The sequence below is a fragment of the Stegodyphus dumicola genome, chromosome X2 (assembly GCF_044657685.1).
Source record: "Stegodyphus dumicola isolate Sdum_Otavi_A_Nest chromosome X2, ASM4465768v1".
Taxonomy (NCBI): domain Eukaryota; kingdom Metazoa; phylum Arthropoda; class Arachnida; order Araneae; family Eresidae; genus Stegodyphus; species Stegodyphus dumicola.
Genome location: NC_140781.1, coordinates 145,038,491 through 145,063,635, shown reverse-complemented (window position 1 = coordinate 145,063,635; position 25,145 = coordinate 145,038,491). Strand labels below are relative to the sequence as shown.

The 25,145-nt window shown below is 33.9% G+C and overlaps 1 protein-coding gene and 1 long non-coding RNA gene across 5 annotated transcripts in view; one reads left to right on the top strand and one right to left on the bottom strand.

The window, feature by feature from the left end:
• The window catches only part of Eip74EF (Ecdysone-induced protein E74), a 560,026-nt gene that overhangs the window by 309,240 nt on the left and 225,641 nt on the right, over positions 1-25,145 (top strand). The window lies entirely within an intron of this gene.
• Positions 23,965-25,145, bottom strand: part of LOC146992936 (uncharacterized) — a 75,609-nt gene continuing 74,428 nt past the window's right edge. The window contains exon 2 of the long non-coding RNA XR_015038974.1: positions 23,965-24,755. This is a non-coding gene — a long non-coding RNA (uncharacterized LOC146992936). The remainder of the gene's footprint in view (positions 24,756-25,145) is intronic.

The window sequence follows — 25,145 nt, the reverse complement described above, 5'->3', positions numbered from 1 at the left end:
GATAAAATTAAAAGGAATCATTCCTTTCAAATTTTTAGCAAAATTTTTATGTATGAGCACCCTTCGATTTAGTTTTGAAAAGTCCACTGAGGTCTCTAAAGTCTACTAAAATTGACCACTGAAGTTTAAAAGTTGCTAAACATTTTATTTGATGTGCGATTATTATTTTAGTCGGATTTTTGTAAAAGTATTGCGAACTGTAATTGTGCTTTTTATATCATAGGAGAGCAGAAGGGGTTCTACTTTCAAAGAAGAAATGCAAAATTTAATTTGAAATAACGTTAATAAGAAATATGCATTTCTTGCAAACTGTTGGGGCATTAGTTCCGAGGGTTTTTTATTTATTTATTTATTATTCTTAATACACCTCCTCCTGTTGCAGTATTGCGTTAAAATATATTATAAATTACATTAACAGCAAAAAATGTAAGATGAAAGTACATTTATGTTAATTAGCACATTATATTACGTCTTAATTTTTATTTTTACAATAAAAATAATTTGAAATTTTTGATGTCAGATTTACAATTTTTGAAATAGTGCATTGAATGAAATATGCACTAGATGGCGCTTCTGTTAATGATTTGGGATGATCTGGCTTTGTTTTTCGGTTTACTAGTTTGTTTTTATGCCAATGAATTTCAGTTTATAAAAATCGGAAGTGGTTTTCGATTTCTAGCCGTGAACTAATTACTCTTAACATTTATACATGCATTTTATATCTTCTGGGTATTGTATTTGAAATGTTAAAAGAACAAAAAAAAAAAAAAAAAAAAAAAAAAAAAGTACGTTTATGAAGCTGTTTGCTCACTCCTGATGAAATATCATGATGTTAAAATACGTTTTTCAGATTGAACGAAATGATTCCTTCGTGATAAAAAAAAAATAAAATAAAAAAAAACGGAGCCCTAAAATTTCAGCCATTTACTTTGATTCCATCGAGATAATTTTTCGGGTATCGTATCTTAAATCAGAATTATATTAATAAAAATAACAGCATTAAATCTCATTGCAAAAATGTATGGAAACTTCTCAAAGTTTAATACAAAATCAGAAGCTTCGTTCTAGCGTTAATGCAGGGGGGCTGCTGTATTGCTTGTTTAATTTAGCGGTGTAATCGAAGAAGAGAATGGTCGGCAAGATTCAAATGTAATACAGAAGCTGAGATATTTATGAATATTTATAGAAACCACTCAATCACTTTTATTTCTGATATTGCTTTCAATCGGCGATAAATTCCTGTCCTTTTAAAATACAGATTGTTGCCAGTCGACAATGTATAAGATCTTTCATTTTGCTTCAGTATTATAAAAGTGTGTTGCAAGATTGAACAAAGTTAATCATTTAAAAAGTCATTTTTTAAACATATTAACACTTTTTATATCAAGCATTTTCAACATACGAACCGCTGTTTGTTCAGCCTGGTCTGCCAAAAATTTTAATCTCGTGTGCTTACTGCTGTACGGAACTTTAAAAAATATTTTAATCAAAGCTTGAATATCCAGTCATCAGAAATATTAGTATTAATGCAATATACATTGTTCTTCTTGAAGCTTGGCTTCCCTTTGGCGCCTTATGCTCCAACTCAAATATAATGTTATTTACATTTTAAACCACAAGGACGCATTCCCTCCGATTCAGGGTCAGACGTCAGTCCGGAAAACCAAACCCTTACACTAATAATACTTATGAGTCCTTTAGGATGTATTTGATGACAAATTTGCCTAGAAAATAATATCTCCAAGGTTTCTTATTACAATGATTTAAAAGATCAGCTAAGAGGTCAATCTTGCTAATTTTCATCTTCTTGAGCATAATGTTTCTGGCACTATCGTACTTTCTGCAGTGAATAATTACATGTTCTGTACTGTCGATCATATAACATGTGTCACAAAATGGCGAATTTGCTCTACGATACCAATATACATTTATAGCATCTAGTTTTATCATCTTTTCTTAACATTTTTGCTTTTATTTTGTGTACTTTAAAAAATAAAGAAGTAAACTTGGCTGAAAATTTATAACGTATCATAATTTTATGATTGTTGTTCTAATGTTTTCCTACTTTTATTATGCACTTTTATTGAACTTTCGATTGGGGAGTTTTGTGTAAAATTTTAAGGGTCTTTCAGACTAAAAGGTTGGGCAATCGTGTTTCATAATATACCCGTTATAAACAAGATAGCTTTCCAACTCTTTACACTAAGTCAATTGCAAAATTTCTGACTCTTCCTTGTATCTTCACCGAAAATAAAATCTAATGATTATGGTGAAATTTTAGAGTATTAGCATATAAATTGCTAGCTTTCATATACATATCTTTTTTAACTTTTTCAGATGATAGTATACATTTTTATGCTTTGATATTTTTCTGCTTATAACATTTAACGTTTAGGAAAGAAATGCTGAAGCTATCGGAATTTTAAATATTAAACATATTTTTTGAGTTTTCGTTCCAACAGTAAAGGTCAAGTTTTATGAGTCGGCAACTATAAATGTTATTTTATTTAAAACAGAAAGGAATACTTGTACATCTTTTTATATTTTTTAGTTTTTTATCCTTTTAGTTTTTAATAGAGAACTCTTCTTCGAGGTGAGTCTGTGTTATAAAATTCATAGATAGACCTCTTTTGTTAAGAAGGGGAAGAGCCTGTAAATTTTTTTAACTAATTTTTTATTTCGACGCATAAAGCACCTCTGGATATAATAAGGAGAGGGAATGTAGGGTCATAAATTCGAAACCGTTAAAGTCGGAACCAGACTTTATGCTTCATTTACAAACGCATTTTATTTACATCAATTAACCAATCAACTTGGCTGGCTTCCATTCATTAGGGCACTGCCTAGTTTAAAATGGATATATATGAAATTTGTTGTTGTTATTACTTATCTCACTTGGCTGACAGTAATATCAGAACAAGCCCACGAAAATCATGGTGGTAAGGAATGCAAGATTGCGCCTCTCATTGGCAAGAGCCTTGAACATCAGATGACAGTACGAATTTGCTCAGCTACGATCCCAATTCTGATGGTGAGCTACCCGGGGGGACGGCTCCGAGGGCTTCCCACCGCTCTTCCCCTACCCCCAATCTCTTGAGAGGACTTTCGGCTCGCCGCATATTTAAAGTACCCCCTTGCCGCACAGATACTATACATTTAAAAACCATGCCTTCTCCGAAATTCCAACCCCTAGCCCTTCGGTACGGTAGTTCAGCGTCGATAACCACTTCACTATCCGGGTGGGCGGCATATACGGAATAGGAATACATGAAATTAGGAAACACGAAGTTCGAGAAATGCGATGTTTCGTGAGCAAACTCTGTTCTTCATTTAGAATTAAGATAAATAAATAAATAAATAAATAATGGTTTAAAATCCGGCGTCATGTTGGTCAGGAAATCTTTCCTCCATGTTCGATTCATTGCTGAGGAAGATCTTGTTAAAACTTGCACTGATTTGTTCGATACATTGCTGAGGAAAGATCGTGTTAAAATTTGCACTGATTTGTTCGATGCATTGCTAAGGAAAGTTCTTGTTAATAAAAAAGTATTTCTTAAAAAATACATAACCTAAAAAGGTATTTAAACCGCAATCATTTTGCGGTTTTGCAGCTGAAGATGATGGTTCGGTAAAACCATCGAAACTAGTCCTGTGAAAATTTTGTAAATTAACGCTGATTTTTGTTGTTTGACTTCTGAATTAGAATACCAAATGTTTTTGACAAATGCGGATAATCAGTAAGAATAAGTCAAATTTGAAATAATTATTAAATAAGAGTAAAGTCGAATAATTGTTAATAAAAAGACATTAGATATATTTAGTAGGACGTAATTACGAGTTAAAGGATTCGTGTATCCCAATGCTAATTAGTTTTGTTTTGTGAAATACTTATCTATTTTATTTTTATAAACGGATGACGAAAATGTACCGAAAAGCATATTATACATAAAAAAGGGGGCTAACTTTAAGCATTTCCCTTTCCCATTGTTATCTGTTATTCACATTTGTTTGTCATCCAAGGACATTTAAAGGACACCATGAAATGTCACACAACGAATATTTCACTAGTTTGCCTGCGACAAATTTATATAAGCGAAAACATTTCTTTATTTATCACATTATAATATTGCTTTGGCAAATATAATTATTCATAGACTGTTTCATGGTAAACAATGCAGCATTATAATTTTTTCCATCACCAATAAGCGCTGATCTTTTCCCGATGAGAAAAATATATGAATATGGGCTATTTTGCCTTAAATGACCGCCAGAAATTGGCCGAATAGATAAGAGTTCTAAATTCTAGTGTTTCATCTCGGAATCGAATATCAGCGAACAAACTGGCTGAACGGGCATTTTCGGAGATCTTCAGACGTGTAATGTGGATGTGAGCTTGCTTCTTTTAGAAAGTCCTCTTTTAGTAATCACTCCTTTAGGAAGATAGCTCTCGCGTATTTACCATAACTGATTAATCAAATGAAGAAATAAGTACCTTATTGTTTCCCCACCTTTGCATATTAGCAAGCCTAGCTTCGGAAAACTGCAAGCGCCTAATTTTTAAATCACGTCTTATAAAATTCAATTGTTATTCATAATTTGTGACAGTATAGTTTGGATATTTCGTAATCAATCCGATAGTTTTCATTTACGGATAGAAAAATTAAAGCTATTTAAATTTGATTTGTGATAGAATGGCTACGAACTGTTTGTGCTTTTGATTGTTCTCGTTGTGATCTTGATTAAGATTTTCTCACAGTTCCCACCGAACACAAAATTAAAATTTATGCTCAGTAATTGGTGGCTGGTGCAGTTTAGACCAGGGAACTCGCTCCTCAAAATGATGAATATTTCATGCCGTTAAATGTGACTTCCTTTTTTCAACGTCGTTTTATTTTATTTAGCATTTGAGCTGTTTTAAAGCGTTAAATCTACGGATCATTTGGATGTGACAGACGTTCAGTTGTCTTTACACGGAGCTCAATGCATGGATAACGTTCGCAAGCGTTGTCCTAGCTTTTCAGATGATGCAATACTGGTCATGGATAAACTTCTCAGCACTGATGATGATCCAATCGCGAATCTGTTCTTTCGATACCTGAAACGATGTGGAACCTCCTACCCCTTTTGGAATCCCTAAGATTCCCTCTAAAAAGGAAGAGCTGAACACACATATACACAAGGCAGGATCCAGAGCTGTCAGTCAGCCGGTACTTCCAGATACATGTTCACCTGAGTGCTTGATCTTCACGCTCTGTTAGTGACCTGTGTCCGCATTTGAAAGAGAGGGGGGGAGAAAAATGCAGCGTCCGCACGCTAAAAAACAAGAAATTCCCCTTTCCGTGTTTAGTTTGTGGTTCCAAAACGCAATGCATTCAACAGTTAGATTTCTTGTAATAGAAATTTTTATTACAGATGTTTCATTTGATTAGTTTTTAATCTTCCAATAATTTAGGTAATGCTTAGTTTTAATTTGCTTTATTTTTTTATGATAATTCAGAGAAGAGCTTCTTTTTTTATACGACGATAAAAGGATAGTTTTCGCAGATGTCCCTTCCTAATTTCGTTCTGTTAGTAATTTTTTAGTACATTTTTTTTTATATCAATTCAGACTATTATACAGAAAAGACACACACAAACGGCAAGTATAATATAAGGTAAAAATTTAACTTGGTATTGACTTGGCATAAAATAAAGTACACATTTAACTTGGCAATAGACCATCAAATTCAAGGAAGTCGAACACGAGGTACCTGTTTTACAAGGAGTAGAAATCGTCAAGAAGTAATATATTTCTGCTCCCTCGAAAAGATCTCGTGGCTGGTTCTTTCAAAATTGACAGATTTTTTCAGTGCAGCCAATGCCAATTTTATAAGGTCGATTTGGTTACATATTATCAGCCGGTTGTCTAGGAGCAGATGTTCCTAACATTAGTACCAGTTTTCTTGGTCTAGTACCAACACTAGTACTCATCTCTCTTTCCTAATGCCTGTGTAGTTTCCTAAACTATTATCAATTAAAAACAGATTTTATATATACAAATAGACGTACTACATTATCTACTTAGTATTCTGAGTCAGCTGGTTTCTAATTATTGAAGACCGACAGAGCTATATATGATTAGTCATTGCTCTGATGACAATATTCGGACCTTACATAAGTGGAATCCAGATACTGCCGTAATCCGGATCGCTTTGTTTTCTCTCTAATCCAAGTAAAATTAAACTTACTGTTAATATATTAGATTATTTTTAGGTGATTTAAATTTAAGACTTCAACTCAACCATTAGCTTATTCAAGGTTAAACATAAAAAATCAACAGTGTCCTCTCCCAGATTCGAACCACCAACTGCTAACTGGACATGCTTATTACTTACACTGCACAGGGAAATGCAATAATTTCTTAACAAATTATCTACATTTTTTTCATGAATGGACTGTAGTTCCAGTTAGTCCGATTATTTAGAATTCCACTGACTTCACATATAAATAAATCTGTATACCTTGCTTATACAAAAAATGTTTCAGAAACACCGTGTGATTCCTTGAGGAGGATTGTAAGATAGTATTTTTCTTGGAGAATAATTTAATGCCGGAATGCTTTCGTGATAATAGTACTTCATGGTTATTTGTGACCTCTTATTAAAAACAATCTTAAGAACAATTTTTTTTCATCAGATTGGTAGAAATTATTTAATGACAAATCTCGAAGCTCTTCCTGATTACAAAATTCCATCTAGTAAAGGATTCATACCGATTTAAAATTTCAACGGTTTATAAAATCTGATCTTGTAAAGTAACAGTTGCATACCAATTGAAAATTTCAACTGATATATATAAGGAAATGTCACATTCCACCGCGCCACTGCTTCAGCTCTCGAGAGCTACTTGGTTAAGGGCGCTCGAGAGCTACTTGACTAATGCCTTCTCGGAAGCATTTTAACAGGTTAGGCGCCGGTGACTGGCATTATACTTTTCGTTTAAGCGTTCATTTCATTTCGTCAGTTCCTATTGACTGACAATATACAGTATAAAAAATTATATTCTTCTGTCAAATCTTCATCAACTTCCGCACAGATCCGGCCGCCAGCATATCGGTGAAATCGGGCATCGGAGGCTAAACGGAAAGGAAGACAAAAAATTCTTGGAGTTTAACGCGCTAAAGAAAACTTTCTCATATATACCTAACGTATGGCGGAAATTATGGAAGATATCATCCGTTATGGAATCCATTTGCTAAGATTTGAACTCGAGTCGAATTACCAGTTCAGCGATTTAACCGCAGGTGGGACAGAATTTTACATAATGTAGATACATATATGTATTGTAATACGTACTTTACTTAATATTGGGATAATTTAATTCTTCTTTTAATTGACCGAAATATTTCCCACGGGTGATTCAGAAAATATATCCGAAATGGCCTCCCCCTTCCCTATTTAATTCGGGTGAAAGGTGCCCTGACTTACTCAGAAAAAAATACCCGAAATGGTTAATTAACTTAGATTTTTTACTGTCTTTTTTAACGATAAAAAATGCTTAAAGAAGTAAAATTATTCAGTTGCACTTTGATGAAGAATATCGCGGAAATAAACAGGTTTTATAATCGTTGGGCAGCATTAAGTCATCATCAAGATAAACTTATCGGGCAATTACCTTATGCCAGCTATCTTTCAAAAGAAAAAAAAAAAAAAAAAAATGTTTTGACTATCGTTTAAGGAAAAAATCGCTTCTTTTCCCATGTGCTTTTTGGAATTTGGAATAAAACCAGAAGTGTGTTTTCCTGGGAAAGGGGGGGGGAGGAGTCAAATAAATAAATAAATGTGACAATGACTGGACCTATTTGGAAATTTTCAGTTAATCTTATTTGACATATGCTCCGTGGTTTGACCCCGAGTGATAACCGTAATCATAGCTTGTTTATTTCTTAACTGCTGTCATCTGAACTTAAAAAAGTAGAATCACGTTTGATAATCTGCTTTCAAGGCCGTCATTTACGTGTAGTGGTGGCACCTCAGTTGCATTATTTCCGATTCCAGTTTATAAAATTCATACATAATATTATAAACTGAATACATAGTATGTTAATATTGAGATTCCACTATATTAAATAAACCTTTTTAGAAATGAGCTTAATATAATATTCAACATGAGTAATTTATAAATATAAAATGAACAACAGTAGTTAATAATATAATACTGATTTATAATTGAATGATGCATTTACGCATTTAAAAAGGGGTGTGCATTCTTCCAGTGTAGGGTTTTAAATTTCTTCTCTGCACAGCCCCCTCCTAAAAAAGTAAAAGGAGCGGGAACTATAGCTTCCACAAATTATCGTTTAAAAAAATTGACTCCGAAAGCAACAGCGGCAGAACCGCTGCGGAGCACTGGTAATTCGTTCTAGACTCAAACTCCAGTAAACGAGCTGGCTGCAAGGGAGTTTTTAGTGGTTTGCCATGCGTAACGGAGACTACTAGCCAGTTTCTCTTAAAAAGTTATTGATGAAGTCATCATTTTCCTAAAGCAGATAGCTGTCGAGTGCTTTGCCATAGTCTAAGTAATCCAGTCATATAGAGTATAAATTTCCACGAATGTGTGAATGTTAAAAAAGTAGCGAGAATCTATTTTAAATTAAGGCATGGAATTTATAAAAGCTTTCTGTTGGGGGTGGGAAGTAGATACTTTAGATTTCACTTATTTTGGCATTTACTTAAAAAACTTCTTCTCGGAGGATAGTTAGTCACACTGATTTAAAAATTTCATTCATTAAGCACCCATAAAGTGAAATACCTATGTAATAAAAGAACTGCAGTATTTTAAACAAAATCCGGATCTCTTCCTTTACAATACAATACAACACGCGCCAAACAATTTTCTCTGGAAACATACCTACGCCGACTTGGTATAGTTTACTTGATTATGGCAAAGCACACGAGGACTATGTGCCTAAAGGGCGGAATGCCTTCGTAGAGAAGCCCACCAACGGCCGAGCGGTAAAGTCGCTGAACACTGGTAGTGCGGTCTGGGGTTCGAATCCCGCGAACGGGCTGGCTGCATGGGTGTTTTCGTAGTTTTCCTCATGTGTAATATGTATACGAGCCAGTTTCCCTTAGAAAGTCCTCCACGAAGGCATTCCGCCCCTTAGGCAGATAGTCAGATAGATAGATTCCGCCTTGAATCCCATAGGCAGATAGTCCTTGAGTGCTTTGCCGTAATTAAATACACCACCACCACGCAACAGCCTTCGTGGAGGTATTTTTAAGGAAAACTGGCTCGTATCCGTCTTACAGATGAAGAAAATAAACTATGCAGCCAATCCGTTCAATTAGAATCGAACTAAGGTCAAACTATCAGTGTTCATCGACTTTACCGCTTGGCCGTTGGTGGGCTTGCCAGCTTGCCATTTCCAAAAGAAAACGTACTTTCACCAGCTCGTTTTAAATTTGACAAGATTTATGAATGCATGTCCTAGGTTGGTTATTTCAATGCGAAATATAATAAAAAGAACTTACTATTGACAGTACTTACTTAAATCAAATCAAGAATACAGTAATAAATAATAAGTAAAACACATTTAACTGTGCTAACAAACAACATCAGCACTTATATCTTTCTGTAGGAAATTATTTGGCGCCACCTTAACAGAAAAGAGGCCTAATTCCAAATGCCGAATGAATCTACTTTTATCATAATCCATAATTCTTATATTTTCCAATGGGTTACTTTTTTTTTAATATTTTCTGTCTTCTCGGCGCCTTTAAGTTTTTAGAAATGTCTTTTCATTAAATCGCTACCCTTCTTAAAGTCTTGTTCTTAGCTTTATGAGATTCTGGCTGCTCTTACAGATTTAAACGATTAAAAAGATATATGCCTGGTTTGAGATAATATCCTTGGTACATGAAGCAAGCTTGTCAACTCCAGACAGATTTTAATCGGCTTTGTGAAGCATCTGCCATCGTAATCTAGTTTATTGCGTGTGAAATTCCGAAACTGAGCGTAGGATTTCCAGTTAGGATCAACGACTCAAAACAGGAAAGCGGTTTGTAATAATAGCACTAGTAATAACAATAATAACCACAGCTATACTTGTAATTATCAAAAAAGTGTTGCTGTAAAGAACTCTACCCTTTCTACGAATTGAACAAATAAAATTGTCTATTTTTTTAAGTTTTTATGTTCGTCCGAACTCGTAGGCAGCGATGAGTGGGCCTTGTCTTCTCGACTTGAGTAGGCTGATACTCTTCTTTGTGTCGACTTTTTGCGTTTCATGTGCCGGTCGACTGTCATCGGCTCTTAAATAGGATTGTCAGCAGTCAATCACGCTTTTGCGTTTGGGCAGTGATTTAGTTTGCTGCAGTGGGTGTTGTGAGTTCGTTTAACTCTTTGAAAAACTTCATTTCCAACAGACTTCGGGCTTGGAAACAAATACTAATGAATAAATTAGAGCTTTAGAATTTTATAGATTATCGTAAAGTTTTCTTGAAACACTTTCGCTGCATTTCAGCATTCTGCAGCTACTATATTTTAATGACTCAAAAGTAACGATGTACACATCTTTCGTTGCATTGTATATATGAATATTATTAAGCTGTGTAGGGTAATTTGAATTATTTAATTAGTTCTAGATGTTTTTCCTTTAAAGATTTCAGCAGAAAATTGTTAGGAGTTTGTGCGCTCTAAACCTCAAAATTTTATTTTTCATAATCATGGGCACTCGATTAGAAGAATAAGCACTTTGAGTTTTTAAGCTTGATTTTTGGCTGTAAAAAGTATCGCATCATTTGGTTTTAATAAGCAGTCCATATATAGACTGCTTATTAATACTGTATCTATGGCTTTATACAGTAAATTTCATACATATAATCACAACAAAGCTCACATCAGGAAAAGCGTCAGGTTTAAGATCTACATAGAAAAAAGATAACTTTGCGCATACTTCTCGCATAAATTCCTAAAATTCCTCCTTATCTTTAGTGCCTATTTACGGTCAACAGAATACACGTAATAAAGCAAGGCTTTTAATTGTTTCCATATTTTATGCTTTATATTTATAATGCAAAAATACGAAAAGTTTTCAAGCTGTAACATGGACTAACATGGACATTGTAATCATGATTGAAAGTGACTTTTATACTTCACTACGACTGGCATATTCGCCTCAGTAGTGGCTCGTTTTTACGTGAAATTTAATATTTTGAACTTCTTTGTTACAGTTGTTGTTTTACAAATCTGAGGCGATTTTAAGCAATGAGCTCCTGTTTATGTCTTTTAATGATTGCGCGCTACGATATAAAAGCTCCTTGACAGCTTTAATACAGTGCAAAAAGAGCAGTGTTTAGTTTCTTCTGAAAATGATAATTTTTGTGCTATCGTATTTCATTCAGTCTGCATCTGTAAGTCGAAGTATCACGTATAGCAGTTCACATAGTAGTGTATATGTGTATTCACACGTATTATTTGGAAATGGGAAGGTATAGGCCACGTTTATATAAATGTGCCTTGCTTAGTATACCTATCACAGAACCTGAAGTTCCTCAAAATCAGTTTTATTTTCACATAGAATGTTAGTTTCTATCTGATATAACTACTGAATCTATTTGGGCATCTCAGCATTATTTCCCCATAGACTCCGAAGTTATTTTGGCTTTTGTGTGCCGTAATACTTATCTCGTTTACGTATAATTTGTAGGACAATAACTTACCAGTTCTAAAGAAACATTAAGATCTATGGGACAGTGAGTATTAATTGGATTAATTTTCTAAATAACACGAAAAACTTCAGTCAGTGAAAAATAATAATGAAAGTGATAATAGTGAAATGATGAAAAAAAGGTTAGCAAATACTGGTGTCATATTTTACTTAATGTATTTTCCCTTGTTATTGCCTGCTATTAAACAGTAGGCTTTCGTGTAACGGAATACGGATACAAAGCTAATTTTATCCGTCTTGCTTTGAAGAAAAATAATGCATATTTATGATTTAAATAGGTCTAGACGTCACAGATTTGCATGCCTCGTAATGCTTAATAAAGCGTACCTTTTTAAATAAATTGAACTTAGCAGCTTTTGACTAAAATAATTAAATTTCGCAGTTATCGTATAATTTTCAGTCGAGTAATAAAAGTGAAAGTTTACTAAAAAAAGGGGGAAGCGCCACGCGTGTTTAAACGCGTTGACACCTGCTGGGCGTTTGGGAGGATGATGTATAAAGGAAATGCAGAATAGAATATAGAAAGGGAAATGGAACTACACAACCCCTGAACCACTGACTGCAGAAATATGAAGAGAACTCCCCCCTCCCTCTCCATTCGCGAGTACCCATACCCCACTCTCTACTTTACAGAGTTTTCTCTTGTTTCTCTTTACCCGTTTTTAAGCATTTGCGATATTATTCAAAGCTCTCGTTTCTTTCCATCGAAGTGCTGCCCCCCCCTTTTTTTAATACAATGAAATCTGATGACTGTTGGTATGGGCGAACTGGGAAACCGGTTAAAACGGAACCACGGGAAAAACATTTGCCGAAAAGCATGAAGAGGGAAGCGAAAGCGGCCTTCTGACTGGCTCGATCCACTGACGGAAAACATCTCTGATTGGTTGTGATCTCAGAGAAAGGTAGAATGATAACGAAAAAAAAAATATATATATATATATCTATACGATGACTAAAAAAAGGTAAAATAAAGCAAGGGGTGTTTCAAGGGTAATGGGGGGGATGTTAGGAAGGGGTATGCTTTATAAAAGGGGTCACTGTACCGCATGGTTCTCATTAAAGTGACTGTGGTACATTATTTTCCTACAAGCTCCTGTCACCTAGGGTTGCTTTATTTTATCGCCAACTCGCCAGTTTGGCTACATGACGGTCATTTTAGCATCATTGTAGTTAATGTGAATTTAATTGTCTCTGCCGGGTAAAAAATATTTATATCTTTATTAAAAATAAATATTACGAATTTTAATTCTTAATATTTTTTTATTGGGATGTTAAAAAAAGTCGATGGGATATTAAAAAAGAAAAAAAAAAAAAAAGTACAACCACTTTTAGTAGGCAGCTGATATTGCTATGTTGATATGAGATTATGTTTAGAAATGATTGTACTAGCTCCTAGCAATAAATTGGTGTGTATATCTTTTTAAATTTTCATGGACTCGGGTTTTTGAAATTGTTCTTGTCAACCATCGCGGATCATAAACATTTTAGTGAAAAATTTGATGATATTTTTCCCCCTGGAAGTTTTATTCCTCTGCGTTTCAGAAGTAAATATATTCACTAAAAATCATCATTGGATAAAATTGTTGGTTATAGGATTAGAAAGCTTGATGTAAACTAAGAAAATACTAATTCTTTCTTTTATTTCATTATAATTCCTATACAATGAGGGAATTAGCTGACAAATTTAATGAGTTTGGATGAATTTATGTAAAACTTTCAAAAAAAAAAATTGATATAAGAAGTATCTGTGAGTTGCTCTTGAAATATTTTTATAGTCACATTTTGCAGGCAGTAAAAAAAAAAAAAAAAAAAAAAAGGTACAACCACTTTTTTTTAGTAGGCAGCTGAAATTGCTGTGTAACGGGTATCCTGCATTCTGACGGAGTTCAGTTCCCAGTTCATTTGCTCAGCCGGCAAATGATCGATTTATTACAAACGAAAGCACTTTTTAAGATTCTGCTTGAGCATTTTTCACGAATGGTTGTAGAGAATGAAACTGTTCATCTAATCAGACTTCGATATTAAGCCGGTCAGTGCCTACAAATCTCTCACTTATCGACGATCAAAGAACGTACGCCATATATGGCAAACTGCCGCTTCCTGTACATTAAATATGATTGTTTAATTTTTTTTTCAAGTAATGGCGTATTTACATACGAGAAGTTATTGTTCAAATATTCATGTTATTGTACTGAAAAAGCATTTTTGCTTTTCCTACTGACATTCTACAACTTGTAGAAAGTAATAAATATTAATTTTTCCATTTTCCCCACTGATGTATAGCAATAAAACGATACTTAATGATAGCTATATGGCTTAAAGATCTCAGTCAATCGATACTACCGGCAGGTTAATCTAATTTAAAATTAATCAGATTTTACTTCTTATCTAGAGAGGAAACTCGCCAAAGCAAAATATAAATCTAGGCAAAATACATTTTATTGTTGAATAGTTTATAAACCCATCAGATCTCGGTCCAACCAGTGGGCAAGTGGTTAAGACCGTTGAATACCGAGATTTTGAAGCGGGTTCGATCACAAGTCAACGGGCTGGCTGTATGATTGGTTTTGGTGTTTTTTTCCCGCTTGTGTAACGTGAATACCAGACAGTTTTCCTAAGAAAATCTCCATGAAGGCACCACCTTAGGCAGAGAATCCTCATGTACTTTGCCATATTCAAATAACCTAATCTAACCTACGGATATCGAGGGCGATTTACATCGGTCCCTTTTCTTCAGAGGTGGTTCTGTTTATGCGTGACGTGAATACGAGCTAGTTGGTTTAAAAATTCCTCTAAAAAGGCATCCTTTTCCTTAAGCAAGTAGTCTTCGCGTGCCTTGCCTCAATTCAGTCCAAATGTTCTTCAAGGGGGGGGGAAGTGAATTATCATGGAGGAGAAAACAGCCAAATAAATAGAGAAGTGAATGGGGGGACAGGGACGAAATGGACACAGCGCTCTCTGTCGAACAAAAAAAGTAAGACGTAACTAAAAAATGATTTCTCATGTCTTAGATTCCACCTTTTCAGATACGTAGAATGCTATTTGCCCTTTGATCACCTGAAATGTGAATATTCAACGAAATTAATAGTTATGATAGTTTCATATTCTGGGGCACAAAAAAAGTACACTTCCCTCCAAAAGTCAAAGAATACTTTTCTTTTTCCAACCTTCAGATTTTAAATGTTAAGAACGTGAAAAATTTTTAACAGCAAAAATAAAATGCAAACTGTGAAAAGCATTTACATAAAAAGAGTTACTATTAGCTTTTTCTAAGTTTATTTAATTTTACCATAAATAATATTCGGAGTCTTTTCATCACTTCTGTGATTATTGCTATTCAGTTTTTATCATTTTTGCAAAGTGTGTTAACACTACAGACTGCAATAAATTATGGTATTATCTGCTCCTGCGCTAAATTTTATATTTATATACTGTTTGTTTTAACAATTAGACCAAAATCCTAGTTATTTCTCACCTTCTGAAAAGCAATGTATTTGCCTCTTCATCTTAATTTCCTAATTTTGTATAGGTTAATAAATAGAAGATAAAATTTTAAAGAAAAGTTTTGAAGCGAAGTATAGCCGTTTTCCGACAATCTCTTATTTACGTTTTCGACAATGTCTAATATAGTCTTAAAATGTTTTAGTATTGCGTGTAATAAGTAATACCTGTGCATCATCAGGACTTACATATATTCTGTATTTAATTTTTGGTGTTAATAATTTTAGAGATATTTTAATTTAAAATGTATTTTAAAATTTTAAGCTAAAGTTGTTCCCATACATTTACCTGTTTTACTGCTCCTCAGCTAGGACTGTCACTAAAAACTAACAAACACAAACAGAAGCTAGATATTAGAATTTATGCTTTTACGTTTCTCTTTTCGTGAGTTAGCATGCACGTGTAATAAAAGTTGATCAAATACTACTCATTTAAAAAACTAAGCCAGATTTGATTTTCGACATTTTTCTCTGGTTAAAACATTTAAAACGCCCGCAGTTTTATCTAAGAATCTAGCCTATTCATCTTCAAACAACACTTTCGGAGCCCATCTCTTTAAATGTTATTTCTTTCAGATCTAATTAAAAAACAAGTGCTTTTGTTTTGTTTGTTTGTTCAAATATTTTAAAATAAAAATTTAGAAAATTACGAATGAATTTAATTTTTATTAAAAATGATGTTTTATTATTGACTATATTTTTTATTTGAATCATTCACAACTAGGTTAAAATGTGTGTAACCCTTTAATATGTTCCTCAGAACCCGGGATTTACTAAATATCAGTGTTCTGGCCCATGCTGTGAAAACGCGCAGTTTTCCTTCTAAACCAGTAGCTTAGGGTATGTGGCACCAGATGCACATTGCGTAGGATCGACAGTCTTTCTGTTGGCACACGATCGACAAAAATCCTTGTCTATCCTATGCCTTATCCTAATTAATAATTTAATTTAATTATTTCCCTCTTGATTATGCATCGTTGCTAATTATCATTTTTATCTACGATGTACCGATTTCCATTATATGCTGCTGTCGATCCTACGTCATGTTCATCCTATACTGGTGACGATTCCAACGCAGCGTGAATCGTACGTCTGAGATTCTTCTGTGCAGATGACACTTATGTATTAATACATTTATTATACATTATCAAAATCGTTTCCACCGTGTCGATCATATACCGGCAATTAGTGTCGGTCGTATTACTGGATTTGAATTACTGGTGTCGATCCTGTGCCGGTGTTAATTCAGCGCCGTGTCTACGCTACCGCCTTGTCTATCTTTTGCAGTGTTGATCATACTGAATGAAAGGCAGAGCCTTTTGATTACTGCTTTCTGTTTAATTTCTGTAAGTACCAAAGATATTTTTTTTCTCTATAGGGAAATTTTCATGATCATGTAATTGATTCAACAAAGTTCCATTTGCTAAATACGCTTTCCACCACCTCATTCAAAATCCAGATGTTTTGGAATCATAGAACCTAACATGAAAGAAATGGAGGATGAGCATAATTTTGTAACCTTCCTTTAATTCTGATCCGGCGATAAGATTGGTTTCATTTATTACCTGTTCCGATTAACTATTTCCCACAAAGTATTCCTATACTTGGCTATCAGCATAGGACAAGAAGGTAGTAAAGTTTATGACCTATTTTCCAGCAGCTGCGGATGTTTTTAGTATATTTCCTACTTTATGAAAGTAGGACGAGAGACTTCCATTTCCGCTGAGACTACGATCTAAGCAAAAGTGGTCGAAACTTCCTCTTGCAGAATGGCATTCTTAAAAACGTGGGAGTAATTCTGTTACAAAATCGATGAAACAAGAGAATCAGTAGAAGTTTTTTTTTTCCTTTGAATTTCCTGAAAAAAACATTGAAGCATTGTAATGAGAGAAGCAGCTGAACTGTACCGAGAACGTTTTATTAGATGTTGGTATAGTCATTACATTACTATGCGAATGGATACTCCCAGAAGTAATTTGAGTATTCGCTTTTAGAGCTCGTAGTAACAGCAGGAAATGGACAAAATGAATTGGAATTTAAAATAACATTCGGTAAAATGAATATATTAATAGAAAAAGCTTCAATATTTTTCACCTAAGTTTTTTTTATATATATTGCCTTCGTTTATTATAGTATATTAAATGTTATGGCTATATTGTATTGCGTCATCGAATTTATGCCTGAAATATTTCAGTTTGTAAAAACAGTAAGCAAAAATATGAGTTCACTATTACCTAGTTAATTAAAATCACGCATTACGTAATGTACGTAAAAATAACATCGGCAACAGAATTCCATGCCCGAAATCTTAAACTCGTCGTGGTGTCGCGAAACTGAACTTTAAAATTTATTAGCAAACTTCCATTGAAAAACTACTCAATCATGCATTCAAAGTGCAGCCATCAAATTATCTGAAACACCGGTCTATCTGGCTAGAAAACTGTCCAGGTGGTACCACTGTATATGCGTGCGGGCTCTGAACTTCGTGAACATGTGGATAGCAAAATAGCTTTTAATATCTTAAGTTCGTAAATGAGAATAGTATTAAAAAAGACGCACATCTTTCTGGGACCAAATGCATTAGTTCAGAAACACATTACTTCAAAACAATGAGTTCGGAAATTTGCGAGTCCTCTGCATATATAATTCTGAGCAAATTTAATTTTCACCTCCTGAAGTACGGTTTAAAATTTTCAGCCCTATTAAAAGCTAATGAGTTGAATAAATACATACTACCCAAAAGCATTCCAACTTCTACTAAATAGTTCTTTTTCATGAGCAACATTGACCAGTCCTAGTTTGCAAAGGCCGTTTCCATGGTTTCATAAAGGACGTCACTCCATCGAGTATCTTTCTTGAAATACTGCAAAATCATTTAAGCGGATTACGTTATTAATTTTAATCTGATAGTTCCAAGTAATTAATGCAATTACCGAAAATCGCCTGCCTGATCGAAAACAAGGCTCCAGTTCCCCCCCCCTTCCGAATTTATTTCATGTAAATGTCACTTCGAGAAACTGAAAAATCGAGCCAAGCGCATCAAAGAAAATCCTCCAAATCTTGATAACTTACCAAATACTGCAACCCTACCGAATAGGTGGGTATTTCCAGGCAAGGGTGAAGCTAGAGGAGGGGAGGCATTTCGCACAAAATGACTGTCCCTGACCCTGGTTTTGGCGCAAACATCCGTTGCCATGGTTACCAAGCTCTGTTCATGGTCATAAGCGGGCTGAAGCAGGGGGGGGGGGAGAACAGAACCAGCAGACGATTACGTATTCCCGTTTGTTGACCTGATGATCGATTTTTCGGTCGCAGGAACTCGCTGGGGGAGTCTCGACCCCCACTGCCGGATGGGGATAGCGATTAACACTTGCGAAGAGAAGAACGGGGGGTGCGACGGAAAGAGAAAGTGTTATTCAAAACGAGTCCGGATCTGGAATGCTTCCTTTCTCTCTTTGTTCAGTTTCAGGGACGCTAAGAGGCAACTAGGTACTGGGCCCCGTTAGAACCCGTTTTCGCATCGGATGGCCGTTTTTGTAATTTTTGTTTTAAGGCATGTCAGATTAAGATACACTTTGTCAGTCTGAACTGTTACAAAGGAGGACTTGAATAACCGGACATAGACAGTTTTTCTTTACTTTGCTTTTCACAACGTACCAAAATCTTTTCATTCTCATTTGCTAAAGAGCCTCCTTTTAAATGTGGTTAGTTAACAGAAAGCCATTATGCACAGCTTTTGACTTTTTTTTGCTTAAACTGCGTTCCGCAGCCCGTGTATCTTTAATTCCCTTTCCTTACTGAAATCATGTAAGATATAGATATCGTGAGCAAAATTCTTAGAGATATTTTAATGATTTTTATTTTAGTTTGTGCTTAGGTTAGATTAATTGAGTATGGCAAAGCACAGGAGGGTGTAAGGGGAGGAATGCTTTCATTGAAGACTTTCTAAGAGCAACTAGCTCTTATTCACATTACACATGGAGAAACCAGTAAGACCAACCATGCAGCTAGCCTGTTCGTCTGGGATCGAACCTGGGTCGAACTCCTTATATTTATTGGTCTGAACTGCTCGGCCACTGGTGGGATCATTTAGCTTATGTATCGGTTACAATAATGTTCGTTAATTATTCTGCCTACATTCAGCTCTGCTGCTCTGTTCGGTCTGTTTTATTTCAAATTTGTTTCTTTCATTCAGTCTTTAAACTTGGACCAAAGAGAAAAAAAAAACTGTTTTGTTTATTCCTAATTTTGGCATATGTCACAAAAAAAAAAAAAAAAAAAAAAAAAAAAACTGTTATTCCAATTAAGACAAATTAACTTTTTTTTTTTTTTCTTTTTAAAGAAAGGTGAAACAGCAGTCGCTCTAATTGCGGATTATAATGTGGAAAATTAACAATTACGTGTGTTTGTTACGGGTATTGTAATTTTTTCTTTTCGTTTTGTTGAATACTTAATGTCGAAGTAAAAATTCTTAATTCTTGAAAATAAATTCCTAGTTAGCAAAGCAAATGAAGTAATGTTCGAGAACAAATAAATGTTTTTTTTTTTTTTTGAAAGAGTCACCTTTTTTAAATATGAAAATCGTCCCATTCACTTTTGATAATCAAAAGAATGTATGGAAGAAAGCGTTAAAAAGAAGCAATTAGACAACTCTCTTCAGTAAGTTTTTTACTTACTGTAATTATGTTCAAAATGTTCAAATTTGAAACGTGATAGTTTTGTTTTATTGTTTTAATTTAAGTGAAGAAAGAAAAAGTTATCTGATATAAGACAAGCAGCAATGATTCGTATATTTGTACGCACGCACGTCTGTGTGTATAATCTTAGCGTTTGATTCTTCGCTAATTTTTGTACTCAAATCAAAATTGCCTCAACCATATGATAAAATTATCAAATTATCAGAAAACAAAATCCGTTCTTTATTTATCATTTTGCAAGGTAAATGATGGTTATCATACGAGTTGAATTTGCTGATATCTCTAACGTGTATGAGTAAGTGATAGAAAGGGTCGAGGGAAGATTCGGTCGAGCAATACAGTTTGGCTTACTGGGTTTTCTCGCGACTCTTTTGATATTAATTTTCAGAAATTAAAGACATCCTTTCTTCGTGCTTCTTGTCATGTTGTAGTCATCATTTCGAGCTGGCAGTAGAAAGAATCGTGTTTGATTCCTGGCGAGGGCACGATTAACTTTTCAAGATTTCCTACTCGAAAAAAATTAATGACTAGGTAAGCTGTTTAGATCAGGATTTCTCGAACTTTTTATCCTATGGAACCTTCGAAATAACAGTTCCGAGTAAACCGTGGCATAAGTCATTATTAGTATTTTTCTCTTTCGTTAACTTCAATTTATAAGGAAAGCGTGAGATATTTTATCCATTCAACTAATTTGGGAGGGATTGCGATTTTCTGAATTTTGTTCAGTCCTTTCCCAAAACAAATGAATAATCAAATGTCATCAAATCTTATATTAAATCCAAATATAAATTCGCCCTTCAAAAAATATGAATGTATAATTAGTATCATGGGTAGCACAAATATGTTATTGACACACACAACACACACAGAACAAAAAATCGATAGCAGTTTAAAAAAAAAAAAAAAAAAAAAAAAAAAGACCTGAAACGTTTATTGACAATGTTGAAAGGACATAAAGTAAATTGCGGCAATTAGTAAAATGAAAATAATTACTAGAGATATTAGAAATTACAAAATTAATTAATTAGTAAAATTTTGTAAATCAAAATAAATCAGTAAAACTGCGACTATGTAGTTAAAATAGCGTGTACAAATAAATTTAACATAACTATTTGCTACTTTTTATTTAAATAAAAGTATATCTCTTAATGTCTATAAAACTTTCGCAGCCTAAGAAAATATTTTACGTTTTGTAAGAGATTAAATTTATATTTTCTTTCATGAAAGAAATATCTGTACTAACATTAATAAAGGGAAAAAATCTATTTTAGAGATAGCAAGTTCAAAGAAATATTTGAACTTTGGGTTATGAAAATAACACACTTTTATTCAAAAGAAGATACCCATCCCCCCCCTTTTACTTGATGTTTAATCTTTATCGCTACTATTTCTTGAGTGTTTCCAGAAGTTCGGAGGTTCACTGAACTCCGTTTGTCTCTTCAAAGATCAAACGGAAAAAATCTGACCTCTAGAAACGAAAGTTTTTGATAATTAGACAGACGTAGTCTGAAAACGCAACAGTGAATAAATTTCCAGTCTTGCGTGATTCTATTAACAAAAGTGAATGCGGATACTTCAGTTTCGTTATTATTTGTAACCTTGAGTTCATTTAATAAAGTGTCATGAAATAGTTTCATGCCCTATAGGCTCGATTCTGAAGAAAATCAGTGGTATTAGAATGTTTGAAAAAAGAAAGGTATCTTGAAAAAAGTTCGCTTCATAATCTCCATTTAAATTGGGAAGAAACTTGGATACAGAGAGTCAGCTGCTTACTTACGAACTTTAGCAAATCAAATGAGAGAGTGACAGTAGAGTTTGGGCATGAAAGTACAGGTTAGTAGGTATAGCTGTTATACTATATGTTAATATGTATGTATGTCTACTAGGAGCTATAGCTCCTAACTCTCAGGGCTGTCAATTGCGCCAATTTTGACCGACAGCGGCTAAGAATAAGGTATTAGGGGTTTTTGAGCCCTCTTTTCTACCACCATTTACAAGAGAGTGTTTAAGTACCAGTATTATTTTTCGTGCCGTTGCTACGGGTAGACATGACACTTTTGGATACTTACTTTCCGATATTTATCTAGAATTCCAACCAATATTCCCTCTATTTCTTCAAATAGATGCTCAGAGCAGAAATATAATTCTGCGGAATATTATTTGGATCATCATGAATGTTTTGTACATTGACGTCCTGGAGTCACGCTTCCTTGAGTCGAATATGAAAGCGATTATGCTTTCATATTCGACTCAAGGAAACTCAAACCATGTTCAACCTTAAAGAGAATGCTTATTTGTGCCAGCTTGACAGACGTTTGCTCATAAGTAGCCGAGCGGATAAAATCGCTCAATACTGGTAGTTCGACTCGAGTTGGTTTTCCGATAGCTAGCCGCCCTGGTGTTTTCATAGCTTTCTATGCGTTTAACATGAATCTGAGCCGGTTTCCTACCGTAAGTCCTCCACGAAAGCATCCCTTCTTCCTTCAGGCATATAAACCTTACATGCTTGCCATATTTGACCAAACGAAGAAATAGAACAGTATAATGTATAGTTTATTTCTCTTCCTCGAAAATTCTGATTCCTTTCTGATTTTCCCCCCTTTTTGCTTTTATTTATTTTATTATTATTTTGTTTGTTTGTTTGTTTGTTAGTTAATTTGTGTTTGAAATGTGCGCTAATTAATTCAGTATTTCAATAACATGCTAATATAGTTTGCATTCTTATATGAAGAATCAAGCTTGCATTGCAAACATTTTTCGTCCCTCTGCATCTTCGAATTTCATACGCTCGAATACATTATTTCGTTTATTAGAATGGTTAGAAATATACTTTTGAATAAATGCGGCATAACAGAAGCTGACAGAAATACTATAACTTCCGGGTCTCAATTCTTTGTGTCGCCACTGTAATTTTGAATTATGAAATGACACTTACGAATGAATCAACTTCTGAATTAGCTGTTGTTCCCACTTAGGTTCGTTAAGTAGAAAACTATCTGTAACCGAGTAGATGCTTCTCTGCGGTTTTCTTCCTGCTTTAAATTGAAGTTCCGCTTCGTGGGAGTGTGTTATCGAAAGCGAAATGCAGATAACGGCTGAAACAGTAACTCAGTATTTCCGATGTTAAGGCTATCAAATTATCTGGCTTAACTTCACTTATCAGGAATTCTTCTATAAAGGTCAAATGTAAAATATTTTATTGCTAGAATTCAGAATCCCTTTCAGAGAATTAGAAAGAAAAGCTTAAGAAGTTTTGGGGCTTTCAGTTTTTGAGAACTTTAAACGACAGAATTGATTTCTGTAGCTAAAGTTAGAAATAAATACGTATAGCTTGTTAAACAAAACTATGCGTTATGATACATATGTACGATTATGTAATCTAAAATAATAATAGATCTTCCTCCACGGAACGCTTACGAGTTACTATTAAGCCGCCATTTATTAAGCAATGTGTCAGCTGTCGTAAATCTAAAACTCCTTAACAGTTCCTTTTATTGTATTAGTACCTCTAAAAATAGCAGATCAATTACCTTTATGATTGTGCCTTAACTTTGTTAATGTAATAAAATTATTGAAATTTATAATTGTCTTAGCTTATTGTGTAAATTGTTAGTGTGATAAAATATTTACATGTAACATGCACGCTATTTGAATAAAATAGAATTATCGAAGCGTTATTTAAAAGGGTCATTTTTCCTTTGTTTAACAACATCAAATTTCTGTTTGAAAATTATAATCATATAGTATTAACGTTTCAGTTAATTGAAATTTTACTTACTTTCAAAAATTTTGCAAAATTACCAACCAGAAATGTCTTCTGTTTTACTTTTAATTTGGAATACGATTAACTACTGTGTTTCGAACTTTTTGCTCAGTTATTACAACACCCTTGACACTGGCAATCAAATGCGTATTGATAGTTTGCGATAACGTCACTATTAACTTTCCCTAAATAACAAATTAAGTTAGGAAAAGAAACAAGTGGGCAAGGAACATCACCTCGCGCGTGGAGGTTAAAAGCTCTTCTCAGAAGAACGTTGCAAAACAAAGAAAATACTCGTTTTATTTGCGTTTTTATTTAATTTCCCAGACACTCCAAGTCAACCTACTGCCTTTGACAAAAACGAATTGAAATACCAAACTTCAGAGACCGCCATTTTGGACTTTCTATCCTCTTCTTACTTCTTTGTCAACTCTGTTTATTTGCTTGAAAACGGTCAAACATCACGCTTCTCGTAAATCTTGTGTTTTTTCTCTATTACATTGTTTTGTTATTACTGTTTTGAGAAACAAAGAAATTGTATTATGCAGGTGCTTGAGGATGGAATTTTCTTTAATGTATTTCTGATCAGTTGATATCTTTACTTTCATGCTCATCTCCTTATTGGTTTAACTTGGGGGCTGAGGATATTTTTTATCTTCAAAATAGGAGGTGGGAGATTTTACTGCAAGACTACAAGAACTGCGGAGAAAACACCTATACATAATGTGTCTGCTTAAAATATATGTGCACATAAAAATTGTAAGAATAACCATCGTCTTTATTTTGAGCATTTCCTTCATAGAAAAAAAACTAACTTAACTGAAAATTAATACGAAGAGGACCTCGTAAGTTTCGGAGTCGGAGGAAAGAAAGCGAAGGTTTAGTTTGAAGAGCTTTTTCAGTTGAGTACTTAGGAAATCTATTCCCAGAGGGCACTGTTATTGCATTTGTTCAACTGGTTATTCACAAAGTAATCGATAGATTGGATTAGAAGTTTAAAAAACCTTTAGTCGGAGTTAATAGAACTTTGAATCTGCAACGGGCATCATCTTGAATTTCTGTTTCAGATGAGCAGAAGTGAACACCTGTCAGATAAAATAAAATAGCAATAAATAAAATTAATTATAATAAATTCACTAAATTAATAATAATAAATAAAATACACTAATAATAACAAATTAATTAAATTAATAATACTAAATAAAATACTCTAATAATAATAAAGAAAATGGATAACGCTTCTGTTAAAATAAATACGCTAACTTTAGGGCTCATATAATACGAATCTTCTAATTAAAACTGAATTAGCATGCCCTTATAAAGTATTAATTAAAACTGTGATTTGAGTTGGATTGATATAAGTGTCTGCGCGTAAAATGTCTTTATTAACAAAAAACGAGATTTAGTTGATGCTTTCTGATTTAATAAGCGATCCTTCTTTTGAGATAGTAAAGTAGTTAAAGTTATCGTTTTAT